Source organism: Sapajus apella, unplaced genomic scaffold (assembly GCF_009761245.1).
Source record: "Sapajus apella isolate SASKATOON/1434 unplaced genomic scaffold, GSC_monkey_1.0 scaffold2, whole genome shotgun sequence".
NCBI classification, from domain to species: Eukaryota; Metazoa; Chordata; class Mammalia; order Primates; family Cebidae; genus Sapajus; species Sapajus apella.
This window is the reverse complement of record NW_022436942.1, coordinates 56,562,682-56,579,032: the sequence shown is the minus strand read 5'-3', so window position 1 is coordinate 56,579,032 and position 16,351 is coordinate 56,562,682.

The following is a 16,351-nucleotide window of genomic DNA, read 5'->3' as shown; positions in this document are numbered from 1 at the left end:
AGACATAAATAGAAATTGCATTGTCAAAACACAGAGGCCACACCAAGTGTCAGTGATGGTCTATGAAATCCTGCTAATTGTACAAAAGGCAATTTAGGACGATTCTGACTGGAAGGCTGGTGAACAGCTATATGGCAGGAAAGGTCCTTGGAATGTGTGTCATTCCAAATAAGAAAATATAATTAAAATTTGAACTATTAGATGAACTGTCAAGAACATAATTATTTCTTTCTCTCTCTCTCTCTTTTTTTTTTTTAAAAAAAAAGAAACAAAGAAAAAAAGAATAAAAAATAATGGAGAGGAAGTAAGAGGAAGAGGGAGAGAGAACGGGGGTGTTGCTTTATTGCCCAGGCTAGAATGCAGTCTAAAAACGGGTATGCCTATAACTGTGCTTAATGATAGAGACATGAAAAAAAAATGAGGGAAGAAAATAACAAACAAGCAGCCAACCAATATTTCATTTAAACCTGTAAATAGGTGTGATGTGGTACTGATAAGAGTATATATTTTGTGTATTTAAAGTGGAGAGTTCTATAAATGTTAATTAAGTTTACTTGTTCTGGATCTGAGTTCAAATCCTGGATATCGTTGTTAATTTTCTGTCTCATTGATCTGTCTAATATTGACATTGAAGTCTCCCACTATTATTGTGTGGGAGTCTAAGTCTCTTTAGAAGTCTTACATATCTGGGTATTCCTGTATTGGGTGCGTATATATTTAGGATCTTTAGCTCTTCTTGTTAACATTGATCCTTTTATCATTATGTAATATCCTTCTTTGCTTCTTATGATCTTTGCTGCTTTGAAGTCTATTTATCAGAGGCAAAAATTGCAACTCCTGCTTTTTATTTATTTATTTATTTATTTCTGCTCTCCATTTGGTTGGTAAATCTTTCTCCATCCCTTTGTTTTGAGTCTTTGTGTATCCTTGCATGTGAGATGGGTCTGCATGCAGCATACCGATGGGTTTTGGCTTTTTTTTGCCTATCTGTGTCTTTGGATTGGGGGATTTAGTAGATTTAAATTTAGAATTAATAATAATATATGTGAGTTTAATACTGCCATTTAATGTTAGCTGGTTGTTTTGCCCATTAGTTGATGTAAATTCTTGATTATGTTGATGCTCTTTACTTTTTGGTATTTTTTAGAAAGGCTGATACTGGTTGTTCCTTTCTATGTGTAGTGGTTCTTTCAGAAGCTCTTGTAAAGCAGGCCTGGTGGTGATGAAATCTCTGAGTGCTCGCTTGTTCACAAAAGATTTTATTTTTCCTTCACTTATGAAGCTTAGTTTGGCTGGATGTAAAATTCTGGGTTGAAAGTTCTTTTCTTTAAGGATGTTGAATATTGGCCCCCACTCTCTTCTGGCTTGTAGGGTTTCTGCTCAGAGATCTGCTGTGAGTCTGATAGGCTTCCCTTTATGGGTAACCTGACCTTTCTCTCTGGCTGCCCTCAGTATTTTCTCCTTCATTTCAGCCCTGGTGAATCTGGCGATTATGTGCCTTGAGGTTGGTCTTCTTGAGGAATATCTTTGTGGTGTTCTCTGTATTACCTGGAGTTGAATATTGTCCTACCTTGCTAGGTTGGGAAAGTTTTCCTGAATAATATCCTGAAGCGTATTTTCCAGCTTGGATTGATTCTCTTCGTCACATTCAGGTACACCTATCAAACGTAGATTAGGTCTTTTCACATAGTCCCATATTTCTTGGAGACTTTGCTCGTTCCTTTTTATCCTTTTTTCTCTAATCTTGTCTTCTTGTTTTATTTCATTAAGTTGGTCTTTGACCTCTGATATCTTTTCTTTTGCTGGATCAATTCGGCTGTTAAAACTTGTGCATACTTCGTGAAGTTCTCGTGTTGTGTTTTTCAGCTCCATTAATTCACTTATAGTCCTCTCTAAATTGTGTATTCTTGTTAACATTTCATCAAACCTTTTTTCAAAGTTCTTAGTTTCTTTGCATTGGGTTAGAACAAGTTCTTTTAAATCACTGAAGTTTCTTATCATCCACCTTTTAATGCCTGCTTCTGTTCATGGAACACACTCGTTCTCCATCAGGCCTTGTTCCGTTGCTGATGAGGAACTGTGATCCCCTGTAGAGGGAGATGCCTTCTGATTTTGGGTATTCTCAGCCTTTTTAGGCTGGTTTCTTCCCTTCATTATAGATTTATCCATCTGTGGTCTTTATAATTACCGTCTTTAAAATTGGGTTTCTGAGTGGACGTCCAACTTGTTGATTCCCGGCGCTAAAATCTGAGCAACGCACTGCGCAGTGGCGTTAAGATTGATGGTGCTTTTCTGACTCTGCACCAAGAACTGCTGCACCAAGGCAGCGGCAAAACCTCCTCGCCGGCCACAAGAGTCGCGCTGGCGACCCGTGGGGCTCCTCCGCTGGGACTCTCCTGGTGCGTGAGCAACAAAAATTCATCTGAAAGTGTGGCGTCCTCTCGTTCTCTGTGCTTTCACTGGGAGCTACAATGCCGAGCTGCTAGTGATCAGCCATCTTGGATCTCTCTCCTCTGGCTCTCTTTAATGTAGCAGGTTAGGGTGCATTAAAAGCCAAATTCAGAAATCAGATCTATATGGTATTTCTGGCTTGGGGTTTCTCCAATAAAAGGGGTTTTCCAAGTTACTGTCTCCTATAAGAAACAGATTTTCTGAATCCTGAGATTATTATAAGCATATGGAGAATGTGGTATGCCTGTGGTGATGTGCTGAGAGTAAATTTTTGTTAAGAGTCTCTAATTTGCTTACAAGCTGATTTAAAAAAAATGTATTATTCTAGAGACTCTCTCACTCATGTGATAGGAAATTTGACCAAATAATCCATACTGGCACCAACATGGTATTCATGTACATCTCTTTGGCCCTGTGGATATTCTTGTTTCTAAAAATTTGGACACTCAAGAGTGTTCTTGTCTGTGATCTAAAAACTAGCCTCGGACTAAAGCGAAGAACCCCAAAAGTGAATAAATGAGAAAAAGATGGAAAAAGGTGCAAAGAGGAAGGAAAGAAAAATGATGTAAATAATTGAGGTGGCTTTTAAAATGTATTTATATTTTCAAATATTTATTAAGGGTTCACTGTTCCAGATACTCTGCTAGACACTGAGGATATTATAATACATAAAAGACATGGTCCTCACCCTCATGGAGGTAATAGTCTACGAGCGGTGATAGGAACCAATCAGTAAAGTGTATAGCACGTATAACGTGTAGTTCTGCATTCTGCACTGACTTTGCACCTAGTCCTCTGGGGAATGCCACAGAAACATGTAAAGCCTCTTGAGAGGCATTCAATTACCCAGAGTTTATCTCATCTACTTTTTTTTCCCCTTTCTTTGCTTCCCAGCATCTGCTTTTCTGTTTTATTTTTAAACAGCACCCCTTTTTTACTTTGAGTAATTACAATTTATTTATCAGATAAGGTTTGTTCATCAAGGCCCTGATTTCTCTTATAGGGTGGACACAGACCAAAGCACAGGCAATTGTATGGTTTATCTCTGGAATCTGAATCCTGAGAAAAATAGAAAAAGGTCCAAAATGCTGATTTTTCCCCAACGATGGCAGCCCTAGGGGTTAGTTCTCAGGTGCTGGAATTGGACTCTCAGAGCTTCCCTGGTTTCTGGTGTTTTCAAGCCAAGTCCTTTGTCTGGGAGTTACTCTCTTATTTGAAATAAAATCATTTTTGCTTAAGGTAGCAGAATTCGTTTTTGTTTATTATAACTAAATAACATGATCAGATAAGGAAATTAGTACCAAAAGGGGGGAAATAGTTTTGGCATAGCAAAGTATACTACAAATATAGTCACAGCCCTAAAGGAGTATACAATTAATCTAGAGATGTTCCAGTTATGTTGAAAACAGTTTGCCAGAATTAGCTCTACAAGTATCAATATTAAAACTCTTCTCTTACCTTTCTTACTTCCACAGTCAATTTCTATAGGATTTTGGAGATACATGAACTCAAAAAGGATTTTAATAAGATTATTGTAAAAAAAGAGAATGTACATGTATCTTTTTATTTTTGGTTCTGGAACTATTTTGTGAAGATTTATAAGAAAAAGGCTGCCTTTGGCACACACATTTTGCCAACTGCAACAAGAATTATCAGAGGAATGAACAAGATCCCCCATTCAGCCTGTGGCTTCTGGGTGATGGCTCACCTATGAGAGACTTAAAAAACAGAATCATTTTCAAGACTTTTCAGCCAGTAAATAATATTTCATACAGAGAGATTTCAATCACCCAAGTGCATCTGTCTTGATGACTCTATTTGTAGATAGTGAAATTATCAATGTTTATCAGGGGGTAAAATACTAGCAAGTACATTCTCTATCTTACTATCTGAAAAAATTCTATTTTTCAAGCAAAAATGCCTGACAAGTAAATCGCATATAATGACATATATCAGTATCACTGCACACTGTCTGTTTCTAGACAATTTAAATCAGATTTGAGCAGGAAAAACTAGATGCTGATGAGAATATATAAGTCAGTGCTTTTAAACAATAAGCTTGACTTTATGCCTGCAAAGGTACATAGTTATTAAAGCACAGTTAGCCAGGAACATTGTCCAAAGTTAATGTGTTGCTTCAGGTGTGCACATCTATGTATATTGCACTGTTGACAAGAGCCATCTGCTTGGCCTGGATACCATCTCTTGACAGGCTTCCATCTCTATTTCTTGTCCTCTGTGGTAATAAAACTGAGTTGCTTTATTTATTTTTTGTTTTTTAAATTTATTAAAAATTTTTTTTGGTTATAGGGAAACGTGGTATTTGGTTACATGAATAACTTCTTTAGTTGTGGTTTGTGAGATTTTGGTGTGCCCATCTGTTGAGCAGTATACACTGAACCCAATTTGTAGTCTTTTACCCCTTACCCCCTTCCCACCTTTTCCCAAGGAGCCTCCAAAGTCCATTGTGTCATTCTTATGCCTTTGCATCCTCATAGCTTAGCTCCCACTTATGAGCGAGAACATACGACATTTGGTTTTCCATTCCTGAGTTACTTCACGGAGAATAATTGTCTCCAATCCCATCCAGGTTTCTGTTAATGCCATAAATTCATTCATTTTTATGACTGAGTAGTTTCCATTGTTTATATATACCACAGTTTCTTTATTCACTCGTTGATTGATGGGCATTTGGGTTGGTTCTGCATTTTTGTAATCATGAATTGTGGTGCTATAAATGTGTGTGAGCAAGTATCTTTTCTGCATGATGAATTCTTTTCCTTTGGGTAGATACCTAGTAGTGGGATTGTTGGATCAAATCATGGTTCTACTTTTAGTTCTTTTGTTTTTTAATGTTTTGATTATGGCCATTCTTGTTGCTTTAAAGGCCTGATATTCCTTCTTATGTAGCAGGATGCCTTACCTGGGAATGTCATACCTGAGATTAAATGTGTGACCACCCCCTGCAGCTACACAAGTTGACTGTTAGGGACCCGTAGTGAATTCTTGTACTTTTAGCTTGCCTCAACATCAATTATGAATACAGATTTAACTTTCTCATACCAGAAACAGGTCTCTGGTCATTCTTGACAGCTTCCGTTTCTATACCATCCTCCAAGTGGCTCAAGCCAGTTGCCAGAAGTAAGAACTTAGAGGTATCTTTCGTGCCTAGCAGACTGGGCTCCTCACATTTACCATCTCAGCCTTTAAAAGGACCATTCAGACATTTGCTCATAAACTTAAAATCACCTACGTCCTATTCTCTTATATACACACCTAGTTGCCTTTCTCTTCTTGAGTCTTCCTTCCTGCCTCATGTGACCTGGGGACAGAGGACTGCCCTTCTGACTCATGGTGCCCTCTCTGCCTAGGATCTGTGACTAATAAATCTTTGACCATATTCCATATTGTGGTGTTTTATTGCATTTGCACTTTCAATCTAAAGAACCAGAAGCTGCCTCAGGCCAGGTTTTCCCTGGGACTCTGGAGAGAATATAAGATCAGGTTCCCAGCACTAGAGCAATGGTCAGACAAGAACCTCAAGAGTATCTGCCAGTATAAACAAGTTTCCCAAATGAGAGACCTCTGGCCACAGGTTGGACAATTAGGCATTAAGCCATCTGCCAGGTATACCAGAAGTATCCCGTGAAAGACACACTGTAGACACGCATCCAGCTCCCCTATATTTCCTGTTAGGACAGAGCTGCTAGCTGCTCTGTTACTAAACCCCAATTTAGCTGAGGGATCTGAAAACAGGTTCAGACTACGCAAAGGCTGAACATCACATTGTCATTACTAATTTTAGCTCTTTTCAAAAAGGTAGCTTTGGGCACCTTACAAACACTGAGAGCTTCTCTTGGTGGCCTCATATAGGAAAAGCAGCCTGAATGATCAGAAAAGAAGAAGGTAAAGAGACTTTTTGTATTTTGAGTGGCAGGGAGGAGGTCTCATCCTTTGGGAGTTGTAGGGATGGGTTAGGTCTCATCCGCTTGTGGGAGAGAGATGAATTTAGGTGTTCTTGCACTAACTTGTGCCCTAGGAAGAAGGAATTATGTAAACTGAAAAAGCCATTCACTAGAGTTACAACCTTGGAGTATTGAGGGAATGGGGCCACAGAAGCTGGCCATGGTATCACATGGAATGGACATGAGTCCATGGCTTGTGGGACTTTGTGAATATGAGCATTAGCATTGACAGCTGTGGTGTGAGAAACAGTGGCACTGGGCAATGGTGACCCGCAGTGTCCTCTGCATCCCCGAAGAAGAAAGAGAAGTAATTTACTTTTGGAAGTTCTAGGGAGTCCCTAGACAATTGGCAAGGACACCTGGACAGGAAAATACTAACCTTCCTGCCTGTATGACAGGGGGTAACTCAAATACTTATATTGGCAACAAGGAAAGAAATGTGATTTTACTTGTACTGTTATCTTTTGGAGCATTTCTTACCAGTGACATTTCACATTACAAGTTATAACTTATATGTTCTTTCAGGTAGGCAGAAGCTTTTTAATATCTTCATTACTATCATACTATAATTTATATTGTAGATATTTCATTAAAATATGCTGCTTAATTATATAATAATAAAGTTATGACTCTGTAGTCAGTTTAGAATTGGGTTCTATCCTTTCATTAGTCTTCTTAGTAACTAACATGATATTGGCAAGAGAAGGAATTCAACCTTGGCCATGATGAACTGTTTTTACGCATTATATTCTTACCAACTATGTATCATTCATTGGTTGAGTCAGTTATTCATTGATCAACACTTATTGAACACTGAGCATGCATCAAACACGATAGGATGCTGGGGCTTCAAATAGAAAGATGATGTGATACATTTTCTTCTAGAACTTATAGATTATTAGGATGTAGTGTCATCTAAATAAAAAATTATGTTACCTAGTGGTCAGTGCTTCAATAGAGGCCTATTCAACACGCTGTGGGAAGAAATAGGCCTGAGAAACAAACACTGGATGTTATGGGAAAAGCTTCACAAGGGAGGTGAAATTTCAGCTCAGTTTTTTGTTTTTTCAAGATGAGAAGTTGTTTACCAGGTGAATAAAGAAAAGGGCAGGTCAGACTGAGGGACAGAGTTAATGGGTATAAAATGACTGTAAAGCAAAATCTAGCCATTATAGCCAGTGGTGGGGGGGTGTTTGATGGTGCAGCACAGAGATGTGTCTTGTGGATGTGTCAATGTTGGCAATGGCAGAACAGCATTCATAAACAGTGTTCTGTCCAGAAAGGTCCATTGCCACGGAGTGTAAGTGGACAACAAAACTTTCAACTCAGGAGGAAGTAGAAGGCATTTCTCTGTTGTTTTAGCAGGTTTAGTGCTCAGAGTGAGAAGAAAAAGAAAGGTGTATTCCCTCACCTTCCCAAGTGTGCATTGATCTGTTCAGTCGCTAACAGCAACATACATGGCTACAGCCTGTTCAATAAGCAGTACTTACAAGTGTTACTGAAGAGAGCCATCAGAACCAGAAAAAGACAACTAATAATTGCAGTCAATGAAACACCTTCCAACAATGTGATTTGAAATTCACTGAAGATGCTTATAAAGGAGCGTCCTAAAGTGCGTGTTTTGAAAGACAACTTCTGGTGAGATTGAATATATGGCAATGTTGGTAGAAAGATTGTTGGATGTTACCAACAGTTCAAGCAAGAGATAATTTACATTTGCTAAGGGGGTAGTAATGAAGACTGAAGGACGAGAAAGTTTCAAGTAATGGAATTAATATTTGCGAAGGAGAATAAAAAGGAATTGGTAAATACTGGAGAGTAAACAAACAAAAAGCTCGATGAACAAACAGGAACTGAGGTTTTCAACTTGAGCAACCAGGAAGATATCAGTGCCATTAAATTATATGAGGAAAACAACAGGAGAAGCACGTTTTGGAAATCAAAGGAGAAAGTTTAGTTTTGGCTTCTTTAGACAGATTTGTCAAATATAATTGACACCAATATCATATAGAAAGCAGATTGAAACCTCTATTATAAAAATAATTTTATTTAAGGACTGGAGGAACATTAATCGAATTCAGTTTTCCTTTTGAAAATAAAGAAATATGATTAACCACTTTGATATTTATCCTTTCATTTACATCACTTGAAAAAGAATTTATTGAGGTCATGGTATATACTAGGTGCTATATTAGGAGATGAGCAAGGCAAGAGGTTTGTAATCTGTAATGGTCTTAAACAACAAGAAGACATGAAGAACTTGTAAATAGCAAGATATAAAGGGAACATAGAGGAGGGGAAGTGGCCAACTTGGCATTTGAGCTGAGTGTCAATGAAAGCACAATGTTTCAACAGGCAAAAATGGAGGAGAAAGGGCACTCAGAGACCCATTTTTCTAAATTTTTGACTCTCTCTCTTACTAAATGTTAATATTTAATCTTCCTAAATGAAAATACAGTCTTCACATGTTATCCATGAGGGATTGTTTCCAGAACTCTCCCTATACCCAAATCCTCACATCCCCGAATCTCTGATGTAAAATGGTGTAATATTTGCATCTAACCTATGCATACCCTCCCATATACTTTAAATAATTTCCAGATTTCTTATAATACCTAATGCAATATAAATATTACATAAATAGTTGTTATGTGGTATTATTTAGGTGATAGAAGATACTTTGTGCATGTTCAGCATAAATGAAATTAAAAATATTTTTGATTCAGAGTTGCATGAATCCATAGATACAAAGCCCACAGATTCAGGAGGCAGACTATAATTAATATTTTTCAGAATGTTGTGATCCAAAAGAATGGTTATGAAATCTGTTTTGTTCACTGTTGTATCCCTACCTCCTAGAAAACTACCAAACACAGAGTAGTTTTTCAAAAAACTTTTAGCAAAGGAAGAATGTATTAGTCCATTTTCATGCTGCTGATGAAGACATACCAGAGACTGGGAAATTTACAAAAGAAAGAGATTTGAAGGACTTACAGTTCATATGGCTGGAGAGCCCTCACCATCATGCTGAAAGGCAAGGAGGAGCAAGTCCATATCTTACATGGATGGTGGCAGGCAAAGAGAGAGCTTGGGCAGGAAACTCCCTTTTTTAAAACCATCGTATTTCAAGAGACTTACTATCACAACAGCATGGGAAAGATCTGCCCCCATGATTCAGTTACTTCCATCAGGGTCCTCCCATGACATGTGAGAATTGTGGGAGTTACAAGTCAAGATGAGATTTGGGTGAGGACACTGCCAAACCATATCATTCCTTCCCTAGCTCTTCCCAAATTTCATATTCTCATGTTTCAAAACCAATCATGCTTTCCCAACAGTCCTCCAGAGTCTTAACTCATTTCTACATTAACTCAGAAGTCCACAGTCCAAAGTTTTATCTGAGACAAGGCAGTTCCCTTCCACTTATGAGCCTGTAAAACCAAGCTTGTAAAGGCAAGCTAGTTACTTCCAAGATACAATGGAGGTATAGGTGTTGGGTAAATACAGCCATTCCAAATGGGGAGAAATTGGCTATAACAAAGAGGCTACAGCCCTCATGCAAGTCCAAAATCCAGCAGGGCAATCAAATCTTAAAGCTCCAAAATGATCTCCTTTGACTCCATGTCTCACATCCAAGTCATGCTGATGCAAAAGGGGGTTCCCATTGGTCTTGGGCAGCTGTGCCCCTGTGGATTTGCAGGGTACAGCCTCCCTTCCCAGCTGCTTTCACTGGCAGGCGTTGAGTGTCTGTGGCTTTTCAATGTGCGTGGTGCAAGCTGGAGGTGGATCTACCATTCTGGGGTCTGGAGGACAGTGGCCTCCTTCTCACAGCTTCACTAGGCAGTACCCCAGTAGGGACTCTGTATGGGGCTTTGACCTCACATTTTTCTTCTGCATGGCCCTAGCAGGGGTTGTCTATGACAGCCCTGCTCTTGTAGCAAATTTCTGCCTGGACATCCAGGTGTTCCCATACATCCTCTGAAATCTACGTGGAGGTTTCCAAACTTCAATTCTTGACTTCTGTGCACCTACCGGATCAACACCGTGTGGAGGCTTGGGGCTTTCACCCTCCAAAGCCACAGACCAGCCTGTGCCTTGACCCCTTTTAGTCATAGCTGGAGTGGCTGGGATGCAGGGCACCAAGGCCCTAGGCTGCACACAGCACAGGGACCCTGGGTGCAGCCCATGAAACCATTTGTTCTTCCTAGGCTTCTGGACCTGTGACGGGAGGGGCTGTTGTGAAGACCTCTGAGATGCCCTGGTGACATTTTTTCCATTGTTTTGGGGATTAACATTTGGCTCTTCATCACTTAGGCAAATTTCTGCAGTTGGCTTGAATTTCTCCTCAGAAAATGGGATTTTCTTTTCTCTCACATTGTCAGGGTGCAAATTTTCTGAACTTTTATTCTCTGCCTCCCTTATAACACTGAATGTCTTTAACAGCACCCAAGTTACCTCTTGAATGCCTTGATGCTTAGAAATTTCTTCTGCCAGATATCCTAAATCATCTCTCTCAAGTTCAAATTTCCACAAATCTGTAGGTCAGGGGCAAAATGCCTCCCGTTTCTTTGCTAAAACATAACAAGAGTCAGCTTTTCTCCATTTCCCAACAAGTTCCTCATTTCCATCTGAGACCACCTCAGCCTGGGCCTTATTGTTCATATCACTATCAGCATTTTGGTTAAAGTCATTCAACAAGTCTCTAGGAATTTCCAAACTTTCCCACATTTTCCTGTCTTCTGAGCCCTCTAAACTGTTCCAACCTCTGCTTGATACCCAGTTCCAGAGTTGCTTCTACATTTTCAGCAACACCCCACTCTGTGGGTACCAATTTACTGTATTAGTCCATTTTCATAATGCTGATAAAGACATAACTGAGACTGGGCAATTTACAAAAGAAAGAGGTTTAATGGACTTAGAGTCCCACATGGCTGGGGAAGCCTCAACAATCATGGTGGAAGGCAAGGAGGAGCAAGTCACATCTTATGTGGTTGGCAGCAGGGAAAGAGAGAGCTTGTGCAGGGAAACTCCCATTTTTAAAACCATCATATCTCATGAGACTTACTACCATGAGAACAGCATGGTAAAGACCTGCCTTTATGATTCAATTACCTCCATCACGTTCCTCTCACAACACTTGGGAATTGTGGGAGTTACAATTCAAGATGAGGTTTGGATGGGGACACAGCCAAACCATATTAAAGAAATAATAAATGGACAAAATGCCTGTCTTTGGTTTCTTTTTAATGCATTTGTCAGATATCCATTGTGTCCTTTTTGGCAGACATGTATATGCCCCCTTTGTTTTTAATGAAATTGACAGAATATGAAGAATCAAAGAATGTGGATTGTAAATTTTTACTAGTTTTTGTCAACAGGTTTCCAGGGAAATTGTAGTTTTGAGTCTTCTTTTCCATTTTTACATGAAGGATAATAAAGCCACCATATCTGAATGTCCACTGATGTGTTACCAGCATCTAGCAAGTTGTAGGTCCACAAACAACAGTTGAATAAATGAATAAATTTGTGAATAAAATAATAAATCAACAAATAGAAAAGATCACTGTGTAAAAAAAGTCTTCCTGCTAATGCACAGAAAAGGGAATACTTACACATTGTTGGTGGGAATGTAAATTAGTGCAACCTCTATGGAAAGCAATGTGGAGATTTTTCAAAGAAATAAAATTACCATTTGACTCAGCAATCCCACTACATATTATCTACCCAAAGGAAAAGAAATCATTATATCAAAAAAGTATCTGCACTTGTACATTTAGTTCAGCAGTGTTCACAATAGCAAAGATATGGAACCAACCTAAGTATCCATCAATAGATGATTGAAGAAAGAAAATGTGGAATAGTACTCAGTCACAAAAAAGAATAAAGTTATGTTTTTTGTAGCAACATGAATGGAACTGGAGGTCATCATCTTAAGCAAGTTAGAAAGTCAACACACAGTCTCATTTATGAGTAGGAACTAAGTGATGTATACACGTGGACATAGAGAGTGGAGTAGTAGGCACTGGGGGATTGAAGAGTGGGTGGGTGAAAGGGATGAGATAGTGGGTACAGTGTACATTATTGGGATGACAGCTACACAAAAAGCTCAGACTTTACCACTATGCTTCACTTGTACCCCTTGAATCTACAAAATTAAAAATCTTCCTATGGATCATCTCAACATCCTTAGTTTCATTCTCCCTAATGATATTAGAATAGCCATGGAAGGTGATTTTTTTAATTTCCCAAATTTGGAAGAACTCATCAGAAACCTGTCATAAGCACTATTCAGTGTCAAATATGAAATGTGGGAAGCAGCTGTAGAATTCACATATCTTCATAGTACATGGTGATTAATATTTTTTACTCAAAAGAGGTGAGTCCATTCAAACAATTGGAAAAAATGTCAGGCTCATTTTTGCTGTGGTCTATCTTTTTGACAGTGTAACCTCTGCACTTTGTACCACTCAAGGAAGAACCACATTACTAAGTGTCACATCAACCTTATTCTGTATAGGAACAATACAATAGATTTTATTACTTCTTTATACATATTCACAACCTATAGCTCAGGTTTTGTTTTGTTTGTGCTTCTTGGAAATTGAAGGGACTAGTCTTTCATCAGAGTTGAGGACAAGAACATTGACTATGCCATTATAGCTTCTTTGCAACAAATATGCTACAGAGAAGGGTAAGAGGCAATTACCAAATTGTAATCAGTGAGACTAAATTGTTTCTGTTTTGTTCAAAATAAAAACAGCTTTTTAATTTTAATGTTAAGTATAATTTTGTACTTACTGTACAAAATATGAGCAATACAGAAATGCAAATGTAAGATAGAAGGTTACTTAGGCCCAGAGAGTATGAGAGTGCATTTCTCTGTATGCCTTTGCTTATACTGAGTAGTGTCAAATTTTAATTGAGTGATAATTTAAATCATCCTTGAAAGTGCAAGAAAGCTATCACCTGCAAAATTGCTTACAATCATCTCTGAAAATTATAGAATTTGGTGTTAACATAGCTTAATGGTGTAGAGTATACACATCTTGGGTTTTCTGGAAGGGACCTGACTTCAGTATTTTAATCTGGTGAGGGTGTTAATAATAATAGTAGCTGATATTTATTGAGCATTTTAAATCTACTTCTAGGTGTGTGAGAAACAATTATTCTTATACATTTTACAAGTGAGGAAACTGAGGCACAGAAAGGTTAAATAACTTGCCCAAAGTCATAAATCTAGGAAACATATATACATTTTTCATTTTATGTCCGATTTTTGGTTAAAAATATGGCTATCATGATTAATGGCTAACATAAAGACAGGAGATGGAGGCTGTGCTTTTTTTGTGCTGGGATAGAGAGAAATATAATCATACAATTATATTGACAAAGGAATAGCCCCAAATCACTAAGAGAGTAATGGGGAAGGTCAGGAGGGGTGGTATAAACCCGAGCATAAGAGCATAAATTTTATTAGTTTTCTATTGCCATTGTAATAAATTCTATGAATTTAGTGGCTGGAAACAACAGGCATTTTTATCTTTACAATTCCTAGGGTTAAAAGTCCAAACAAGGTCTCACTGGCTAAAATCAAGGTGTTGTCAGGGTTACGTCTCATTCTGGAGGCTCTAGGGGGACATCTGTTTCCTTGCCTTTTGCAGCTTCTGGAAGCCACATTACTTGGCTCATTCCTTCCTCCATCTTCAAAGCAAGCTATGATTGTTTGAGTCCTCCTCCTTTCTCATATGATATCGCTCTGCACTCCTTTTCTGCCATCTTCTACTTTTAAGTACTTTGTGATGACATTGCTCCCATCCCCCAGTTGATCCAGGATAAGCTGCGTATTTTAAGGTCATCTTATTTACAAACTTAATTCTACTGTAACATATTCACAGGATCCAAGGATAGGATGTGTACATCTTTGAGGAGTGATAATTCTGCTGACCACAATATCGGTGGTCTTCAAAAAGTTCATGGAAAATGTGTATTATGAAAAAAGTATACATGAATTTATTTTTTTGCACCAAAATAAACTCCTACTAATTTGTTAAAACATGTCGGAACAGGATCTAGTTTGTGACACTAAGAAAGATAAGACATCAGTTTGAAAAGAGTGCCTATCAGAGAAACATTAAGTCTGCTAAAATTGAAACAAGAATGACATCAAATTTATGGTGAAATTTGGGTGGCAGATTGGTGAAATCATTGATGCTTTGCATGCAAAAAGTTTACGGGAACAATGCATCAAAGAAATCAGCAGTTTACAAACAGATAACTCATTTTAAGAAGGGATGAGATAACGTTAAAGATGAATCCCACAGTGGCAAACCATCCACATCAATTTGGGAGGAAAAATTGTTCAGGCTCTTAAGAGAACCAACAATTAACAACAGAAACAATGAGCAACGTCAAACCCATCTCAATTGGTTCAGCTTACACAATTCTGACTAAAAAATTAAAGTTGTGCAAACTTTCTTCCTGATGGGTGCTAACATCGTTGAAACCAGATCAGCTGCATGCAAGAGCAGAGATTTCAAAAGAAATTTTTAAAAAGTGCCACCAAGATCCTAAGGCATTTCTTCAAAGAATTGCTAACAGGAAGAGATAGACGACGGCTTTACCAGTACAATCCCGAAGACAAAGCACAATGAAAGCTATGAGTACCAAGAGGTGGAAGTGGTTCAGTCAAAACAAAAACAGACTGGTGAAGAGCAAAGGTCATAGAAACAGTTATTTGGAATGCTCACAGCACTTTGCTTATTGACTTTCTGGAGGGCCAAAGAGCAATAGCATCTGCTTATTATGAGAGTGTTTTGAGAAAGCCAAAGCTTTAGCAGAAAAGTACCAGGGAAAGCTTCACCAGAAAGTCCTTCTCCACCACAACAATGCTTCTGCTCACTCCTCTCATCGAACAATGGCAGTTTTGTGAGAGTTTCAGTGGAAAACCATTAGGTATCAACCTTACAGTTTTGAGTTGGCCCCTTCTGATGTTTTGTTTCCTAATCTAAAACAATCTTTAAAAGGCACTCATTTTTCTTTAGTTAATAATGTAAAAAAGACTTACCCTGACATGGTTAAATTCCAAGGACCCTCAGTTTTTTAGGGATTGATATATTTAGGCTTTGTATTCCCACTCAAATCTCATCTTTAAATGTAATCACCATAATCCCCAGGTGTCAAGGGAGATACCTAGTGGGAGGTGATTGGATCACGGGAGCAATGTCCCCCATGCTGTTCTCGTGATAGTGAGTGAATTCTCATGAGATCTGATGGTTTTATGTGTCTGACAGTTCCTTCTTCACACACTCACGCTCTCTTGCCTGCTGCAATGTAAGACATGCCTCTTACCCTTCCGCCATGATTTTAAGTTTTCTGAGGAACCCCCAGCCATATGGAACTGTGAGTCAATTAAACCTCTTTCTTTTATAAATTACCCAGTCTTGAGTATTTTCTTATGGCAGTGTGAGAACGAACTAATACAGGGATAGACTAAATGGCTGGTATCATTTCTTACAAAACTGTCTTGAATTTGATGGAACTTGTGTTGAGAAGTAAAATTTATATTTATATTTTTATCTTTTAATTCTATTTTTTTCCGTGAACTTCCTGAAGTCCTCTCATAGGCTCCAAAGTCCCTCCCTCCCTTCCTGTTTCCTTCCTTCCTCCCTCCCTCCCTCCCTTCCTTCCTTCTCTCCTTCCCTCCTCCTTTCTTCTTTCCTTCCTTCCTTCCTTCCTTTTCTCCCTTCTTACTTCCCTCCTTCCCTCATTCCATCCTCCATCCCTCCTTTCTTTTTTTCGTATTTCCTTCCTTATCTATTACAAATACTTACGGGTGCCTCTGTGGTTGAAGCATGGTTCTAGTGTCTAAGGATATAGCAGAGAACTTAACAAATCAAGTCCCTATCCTCATGGAGCTTACAGTCCAGAGAAGGAGA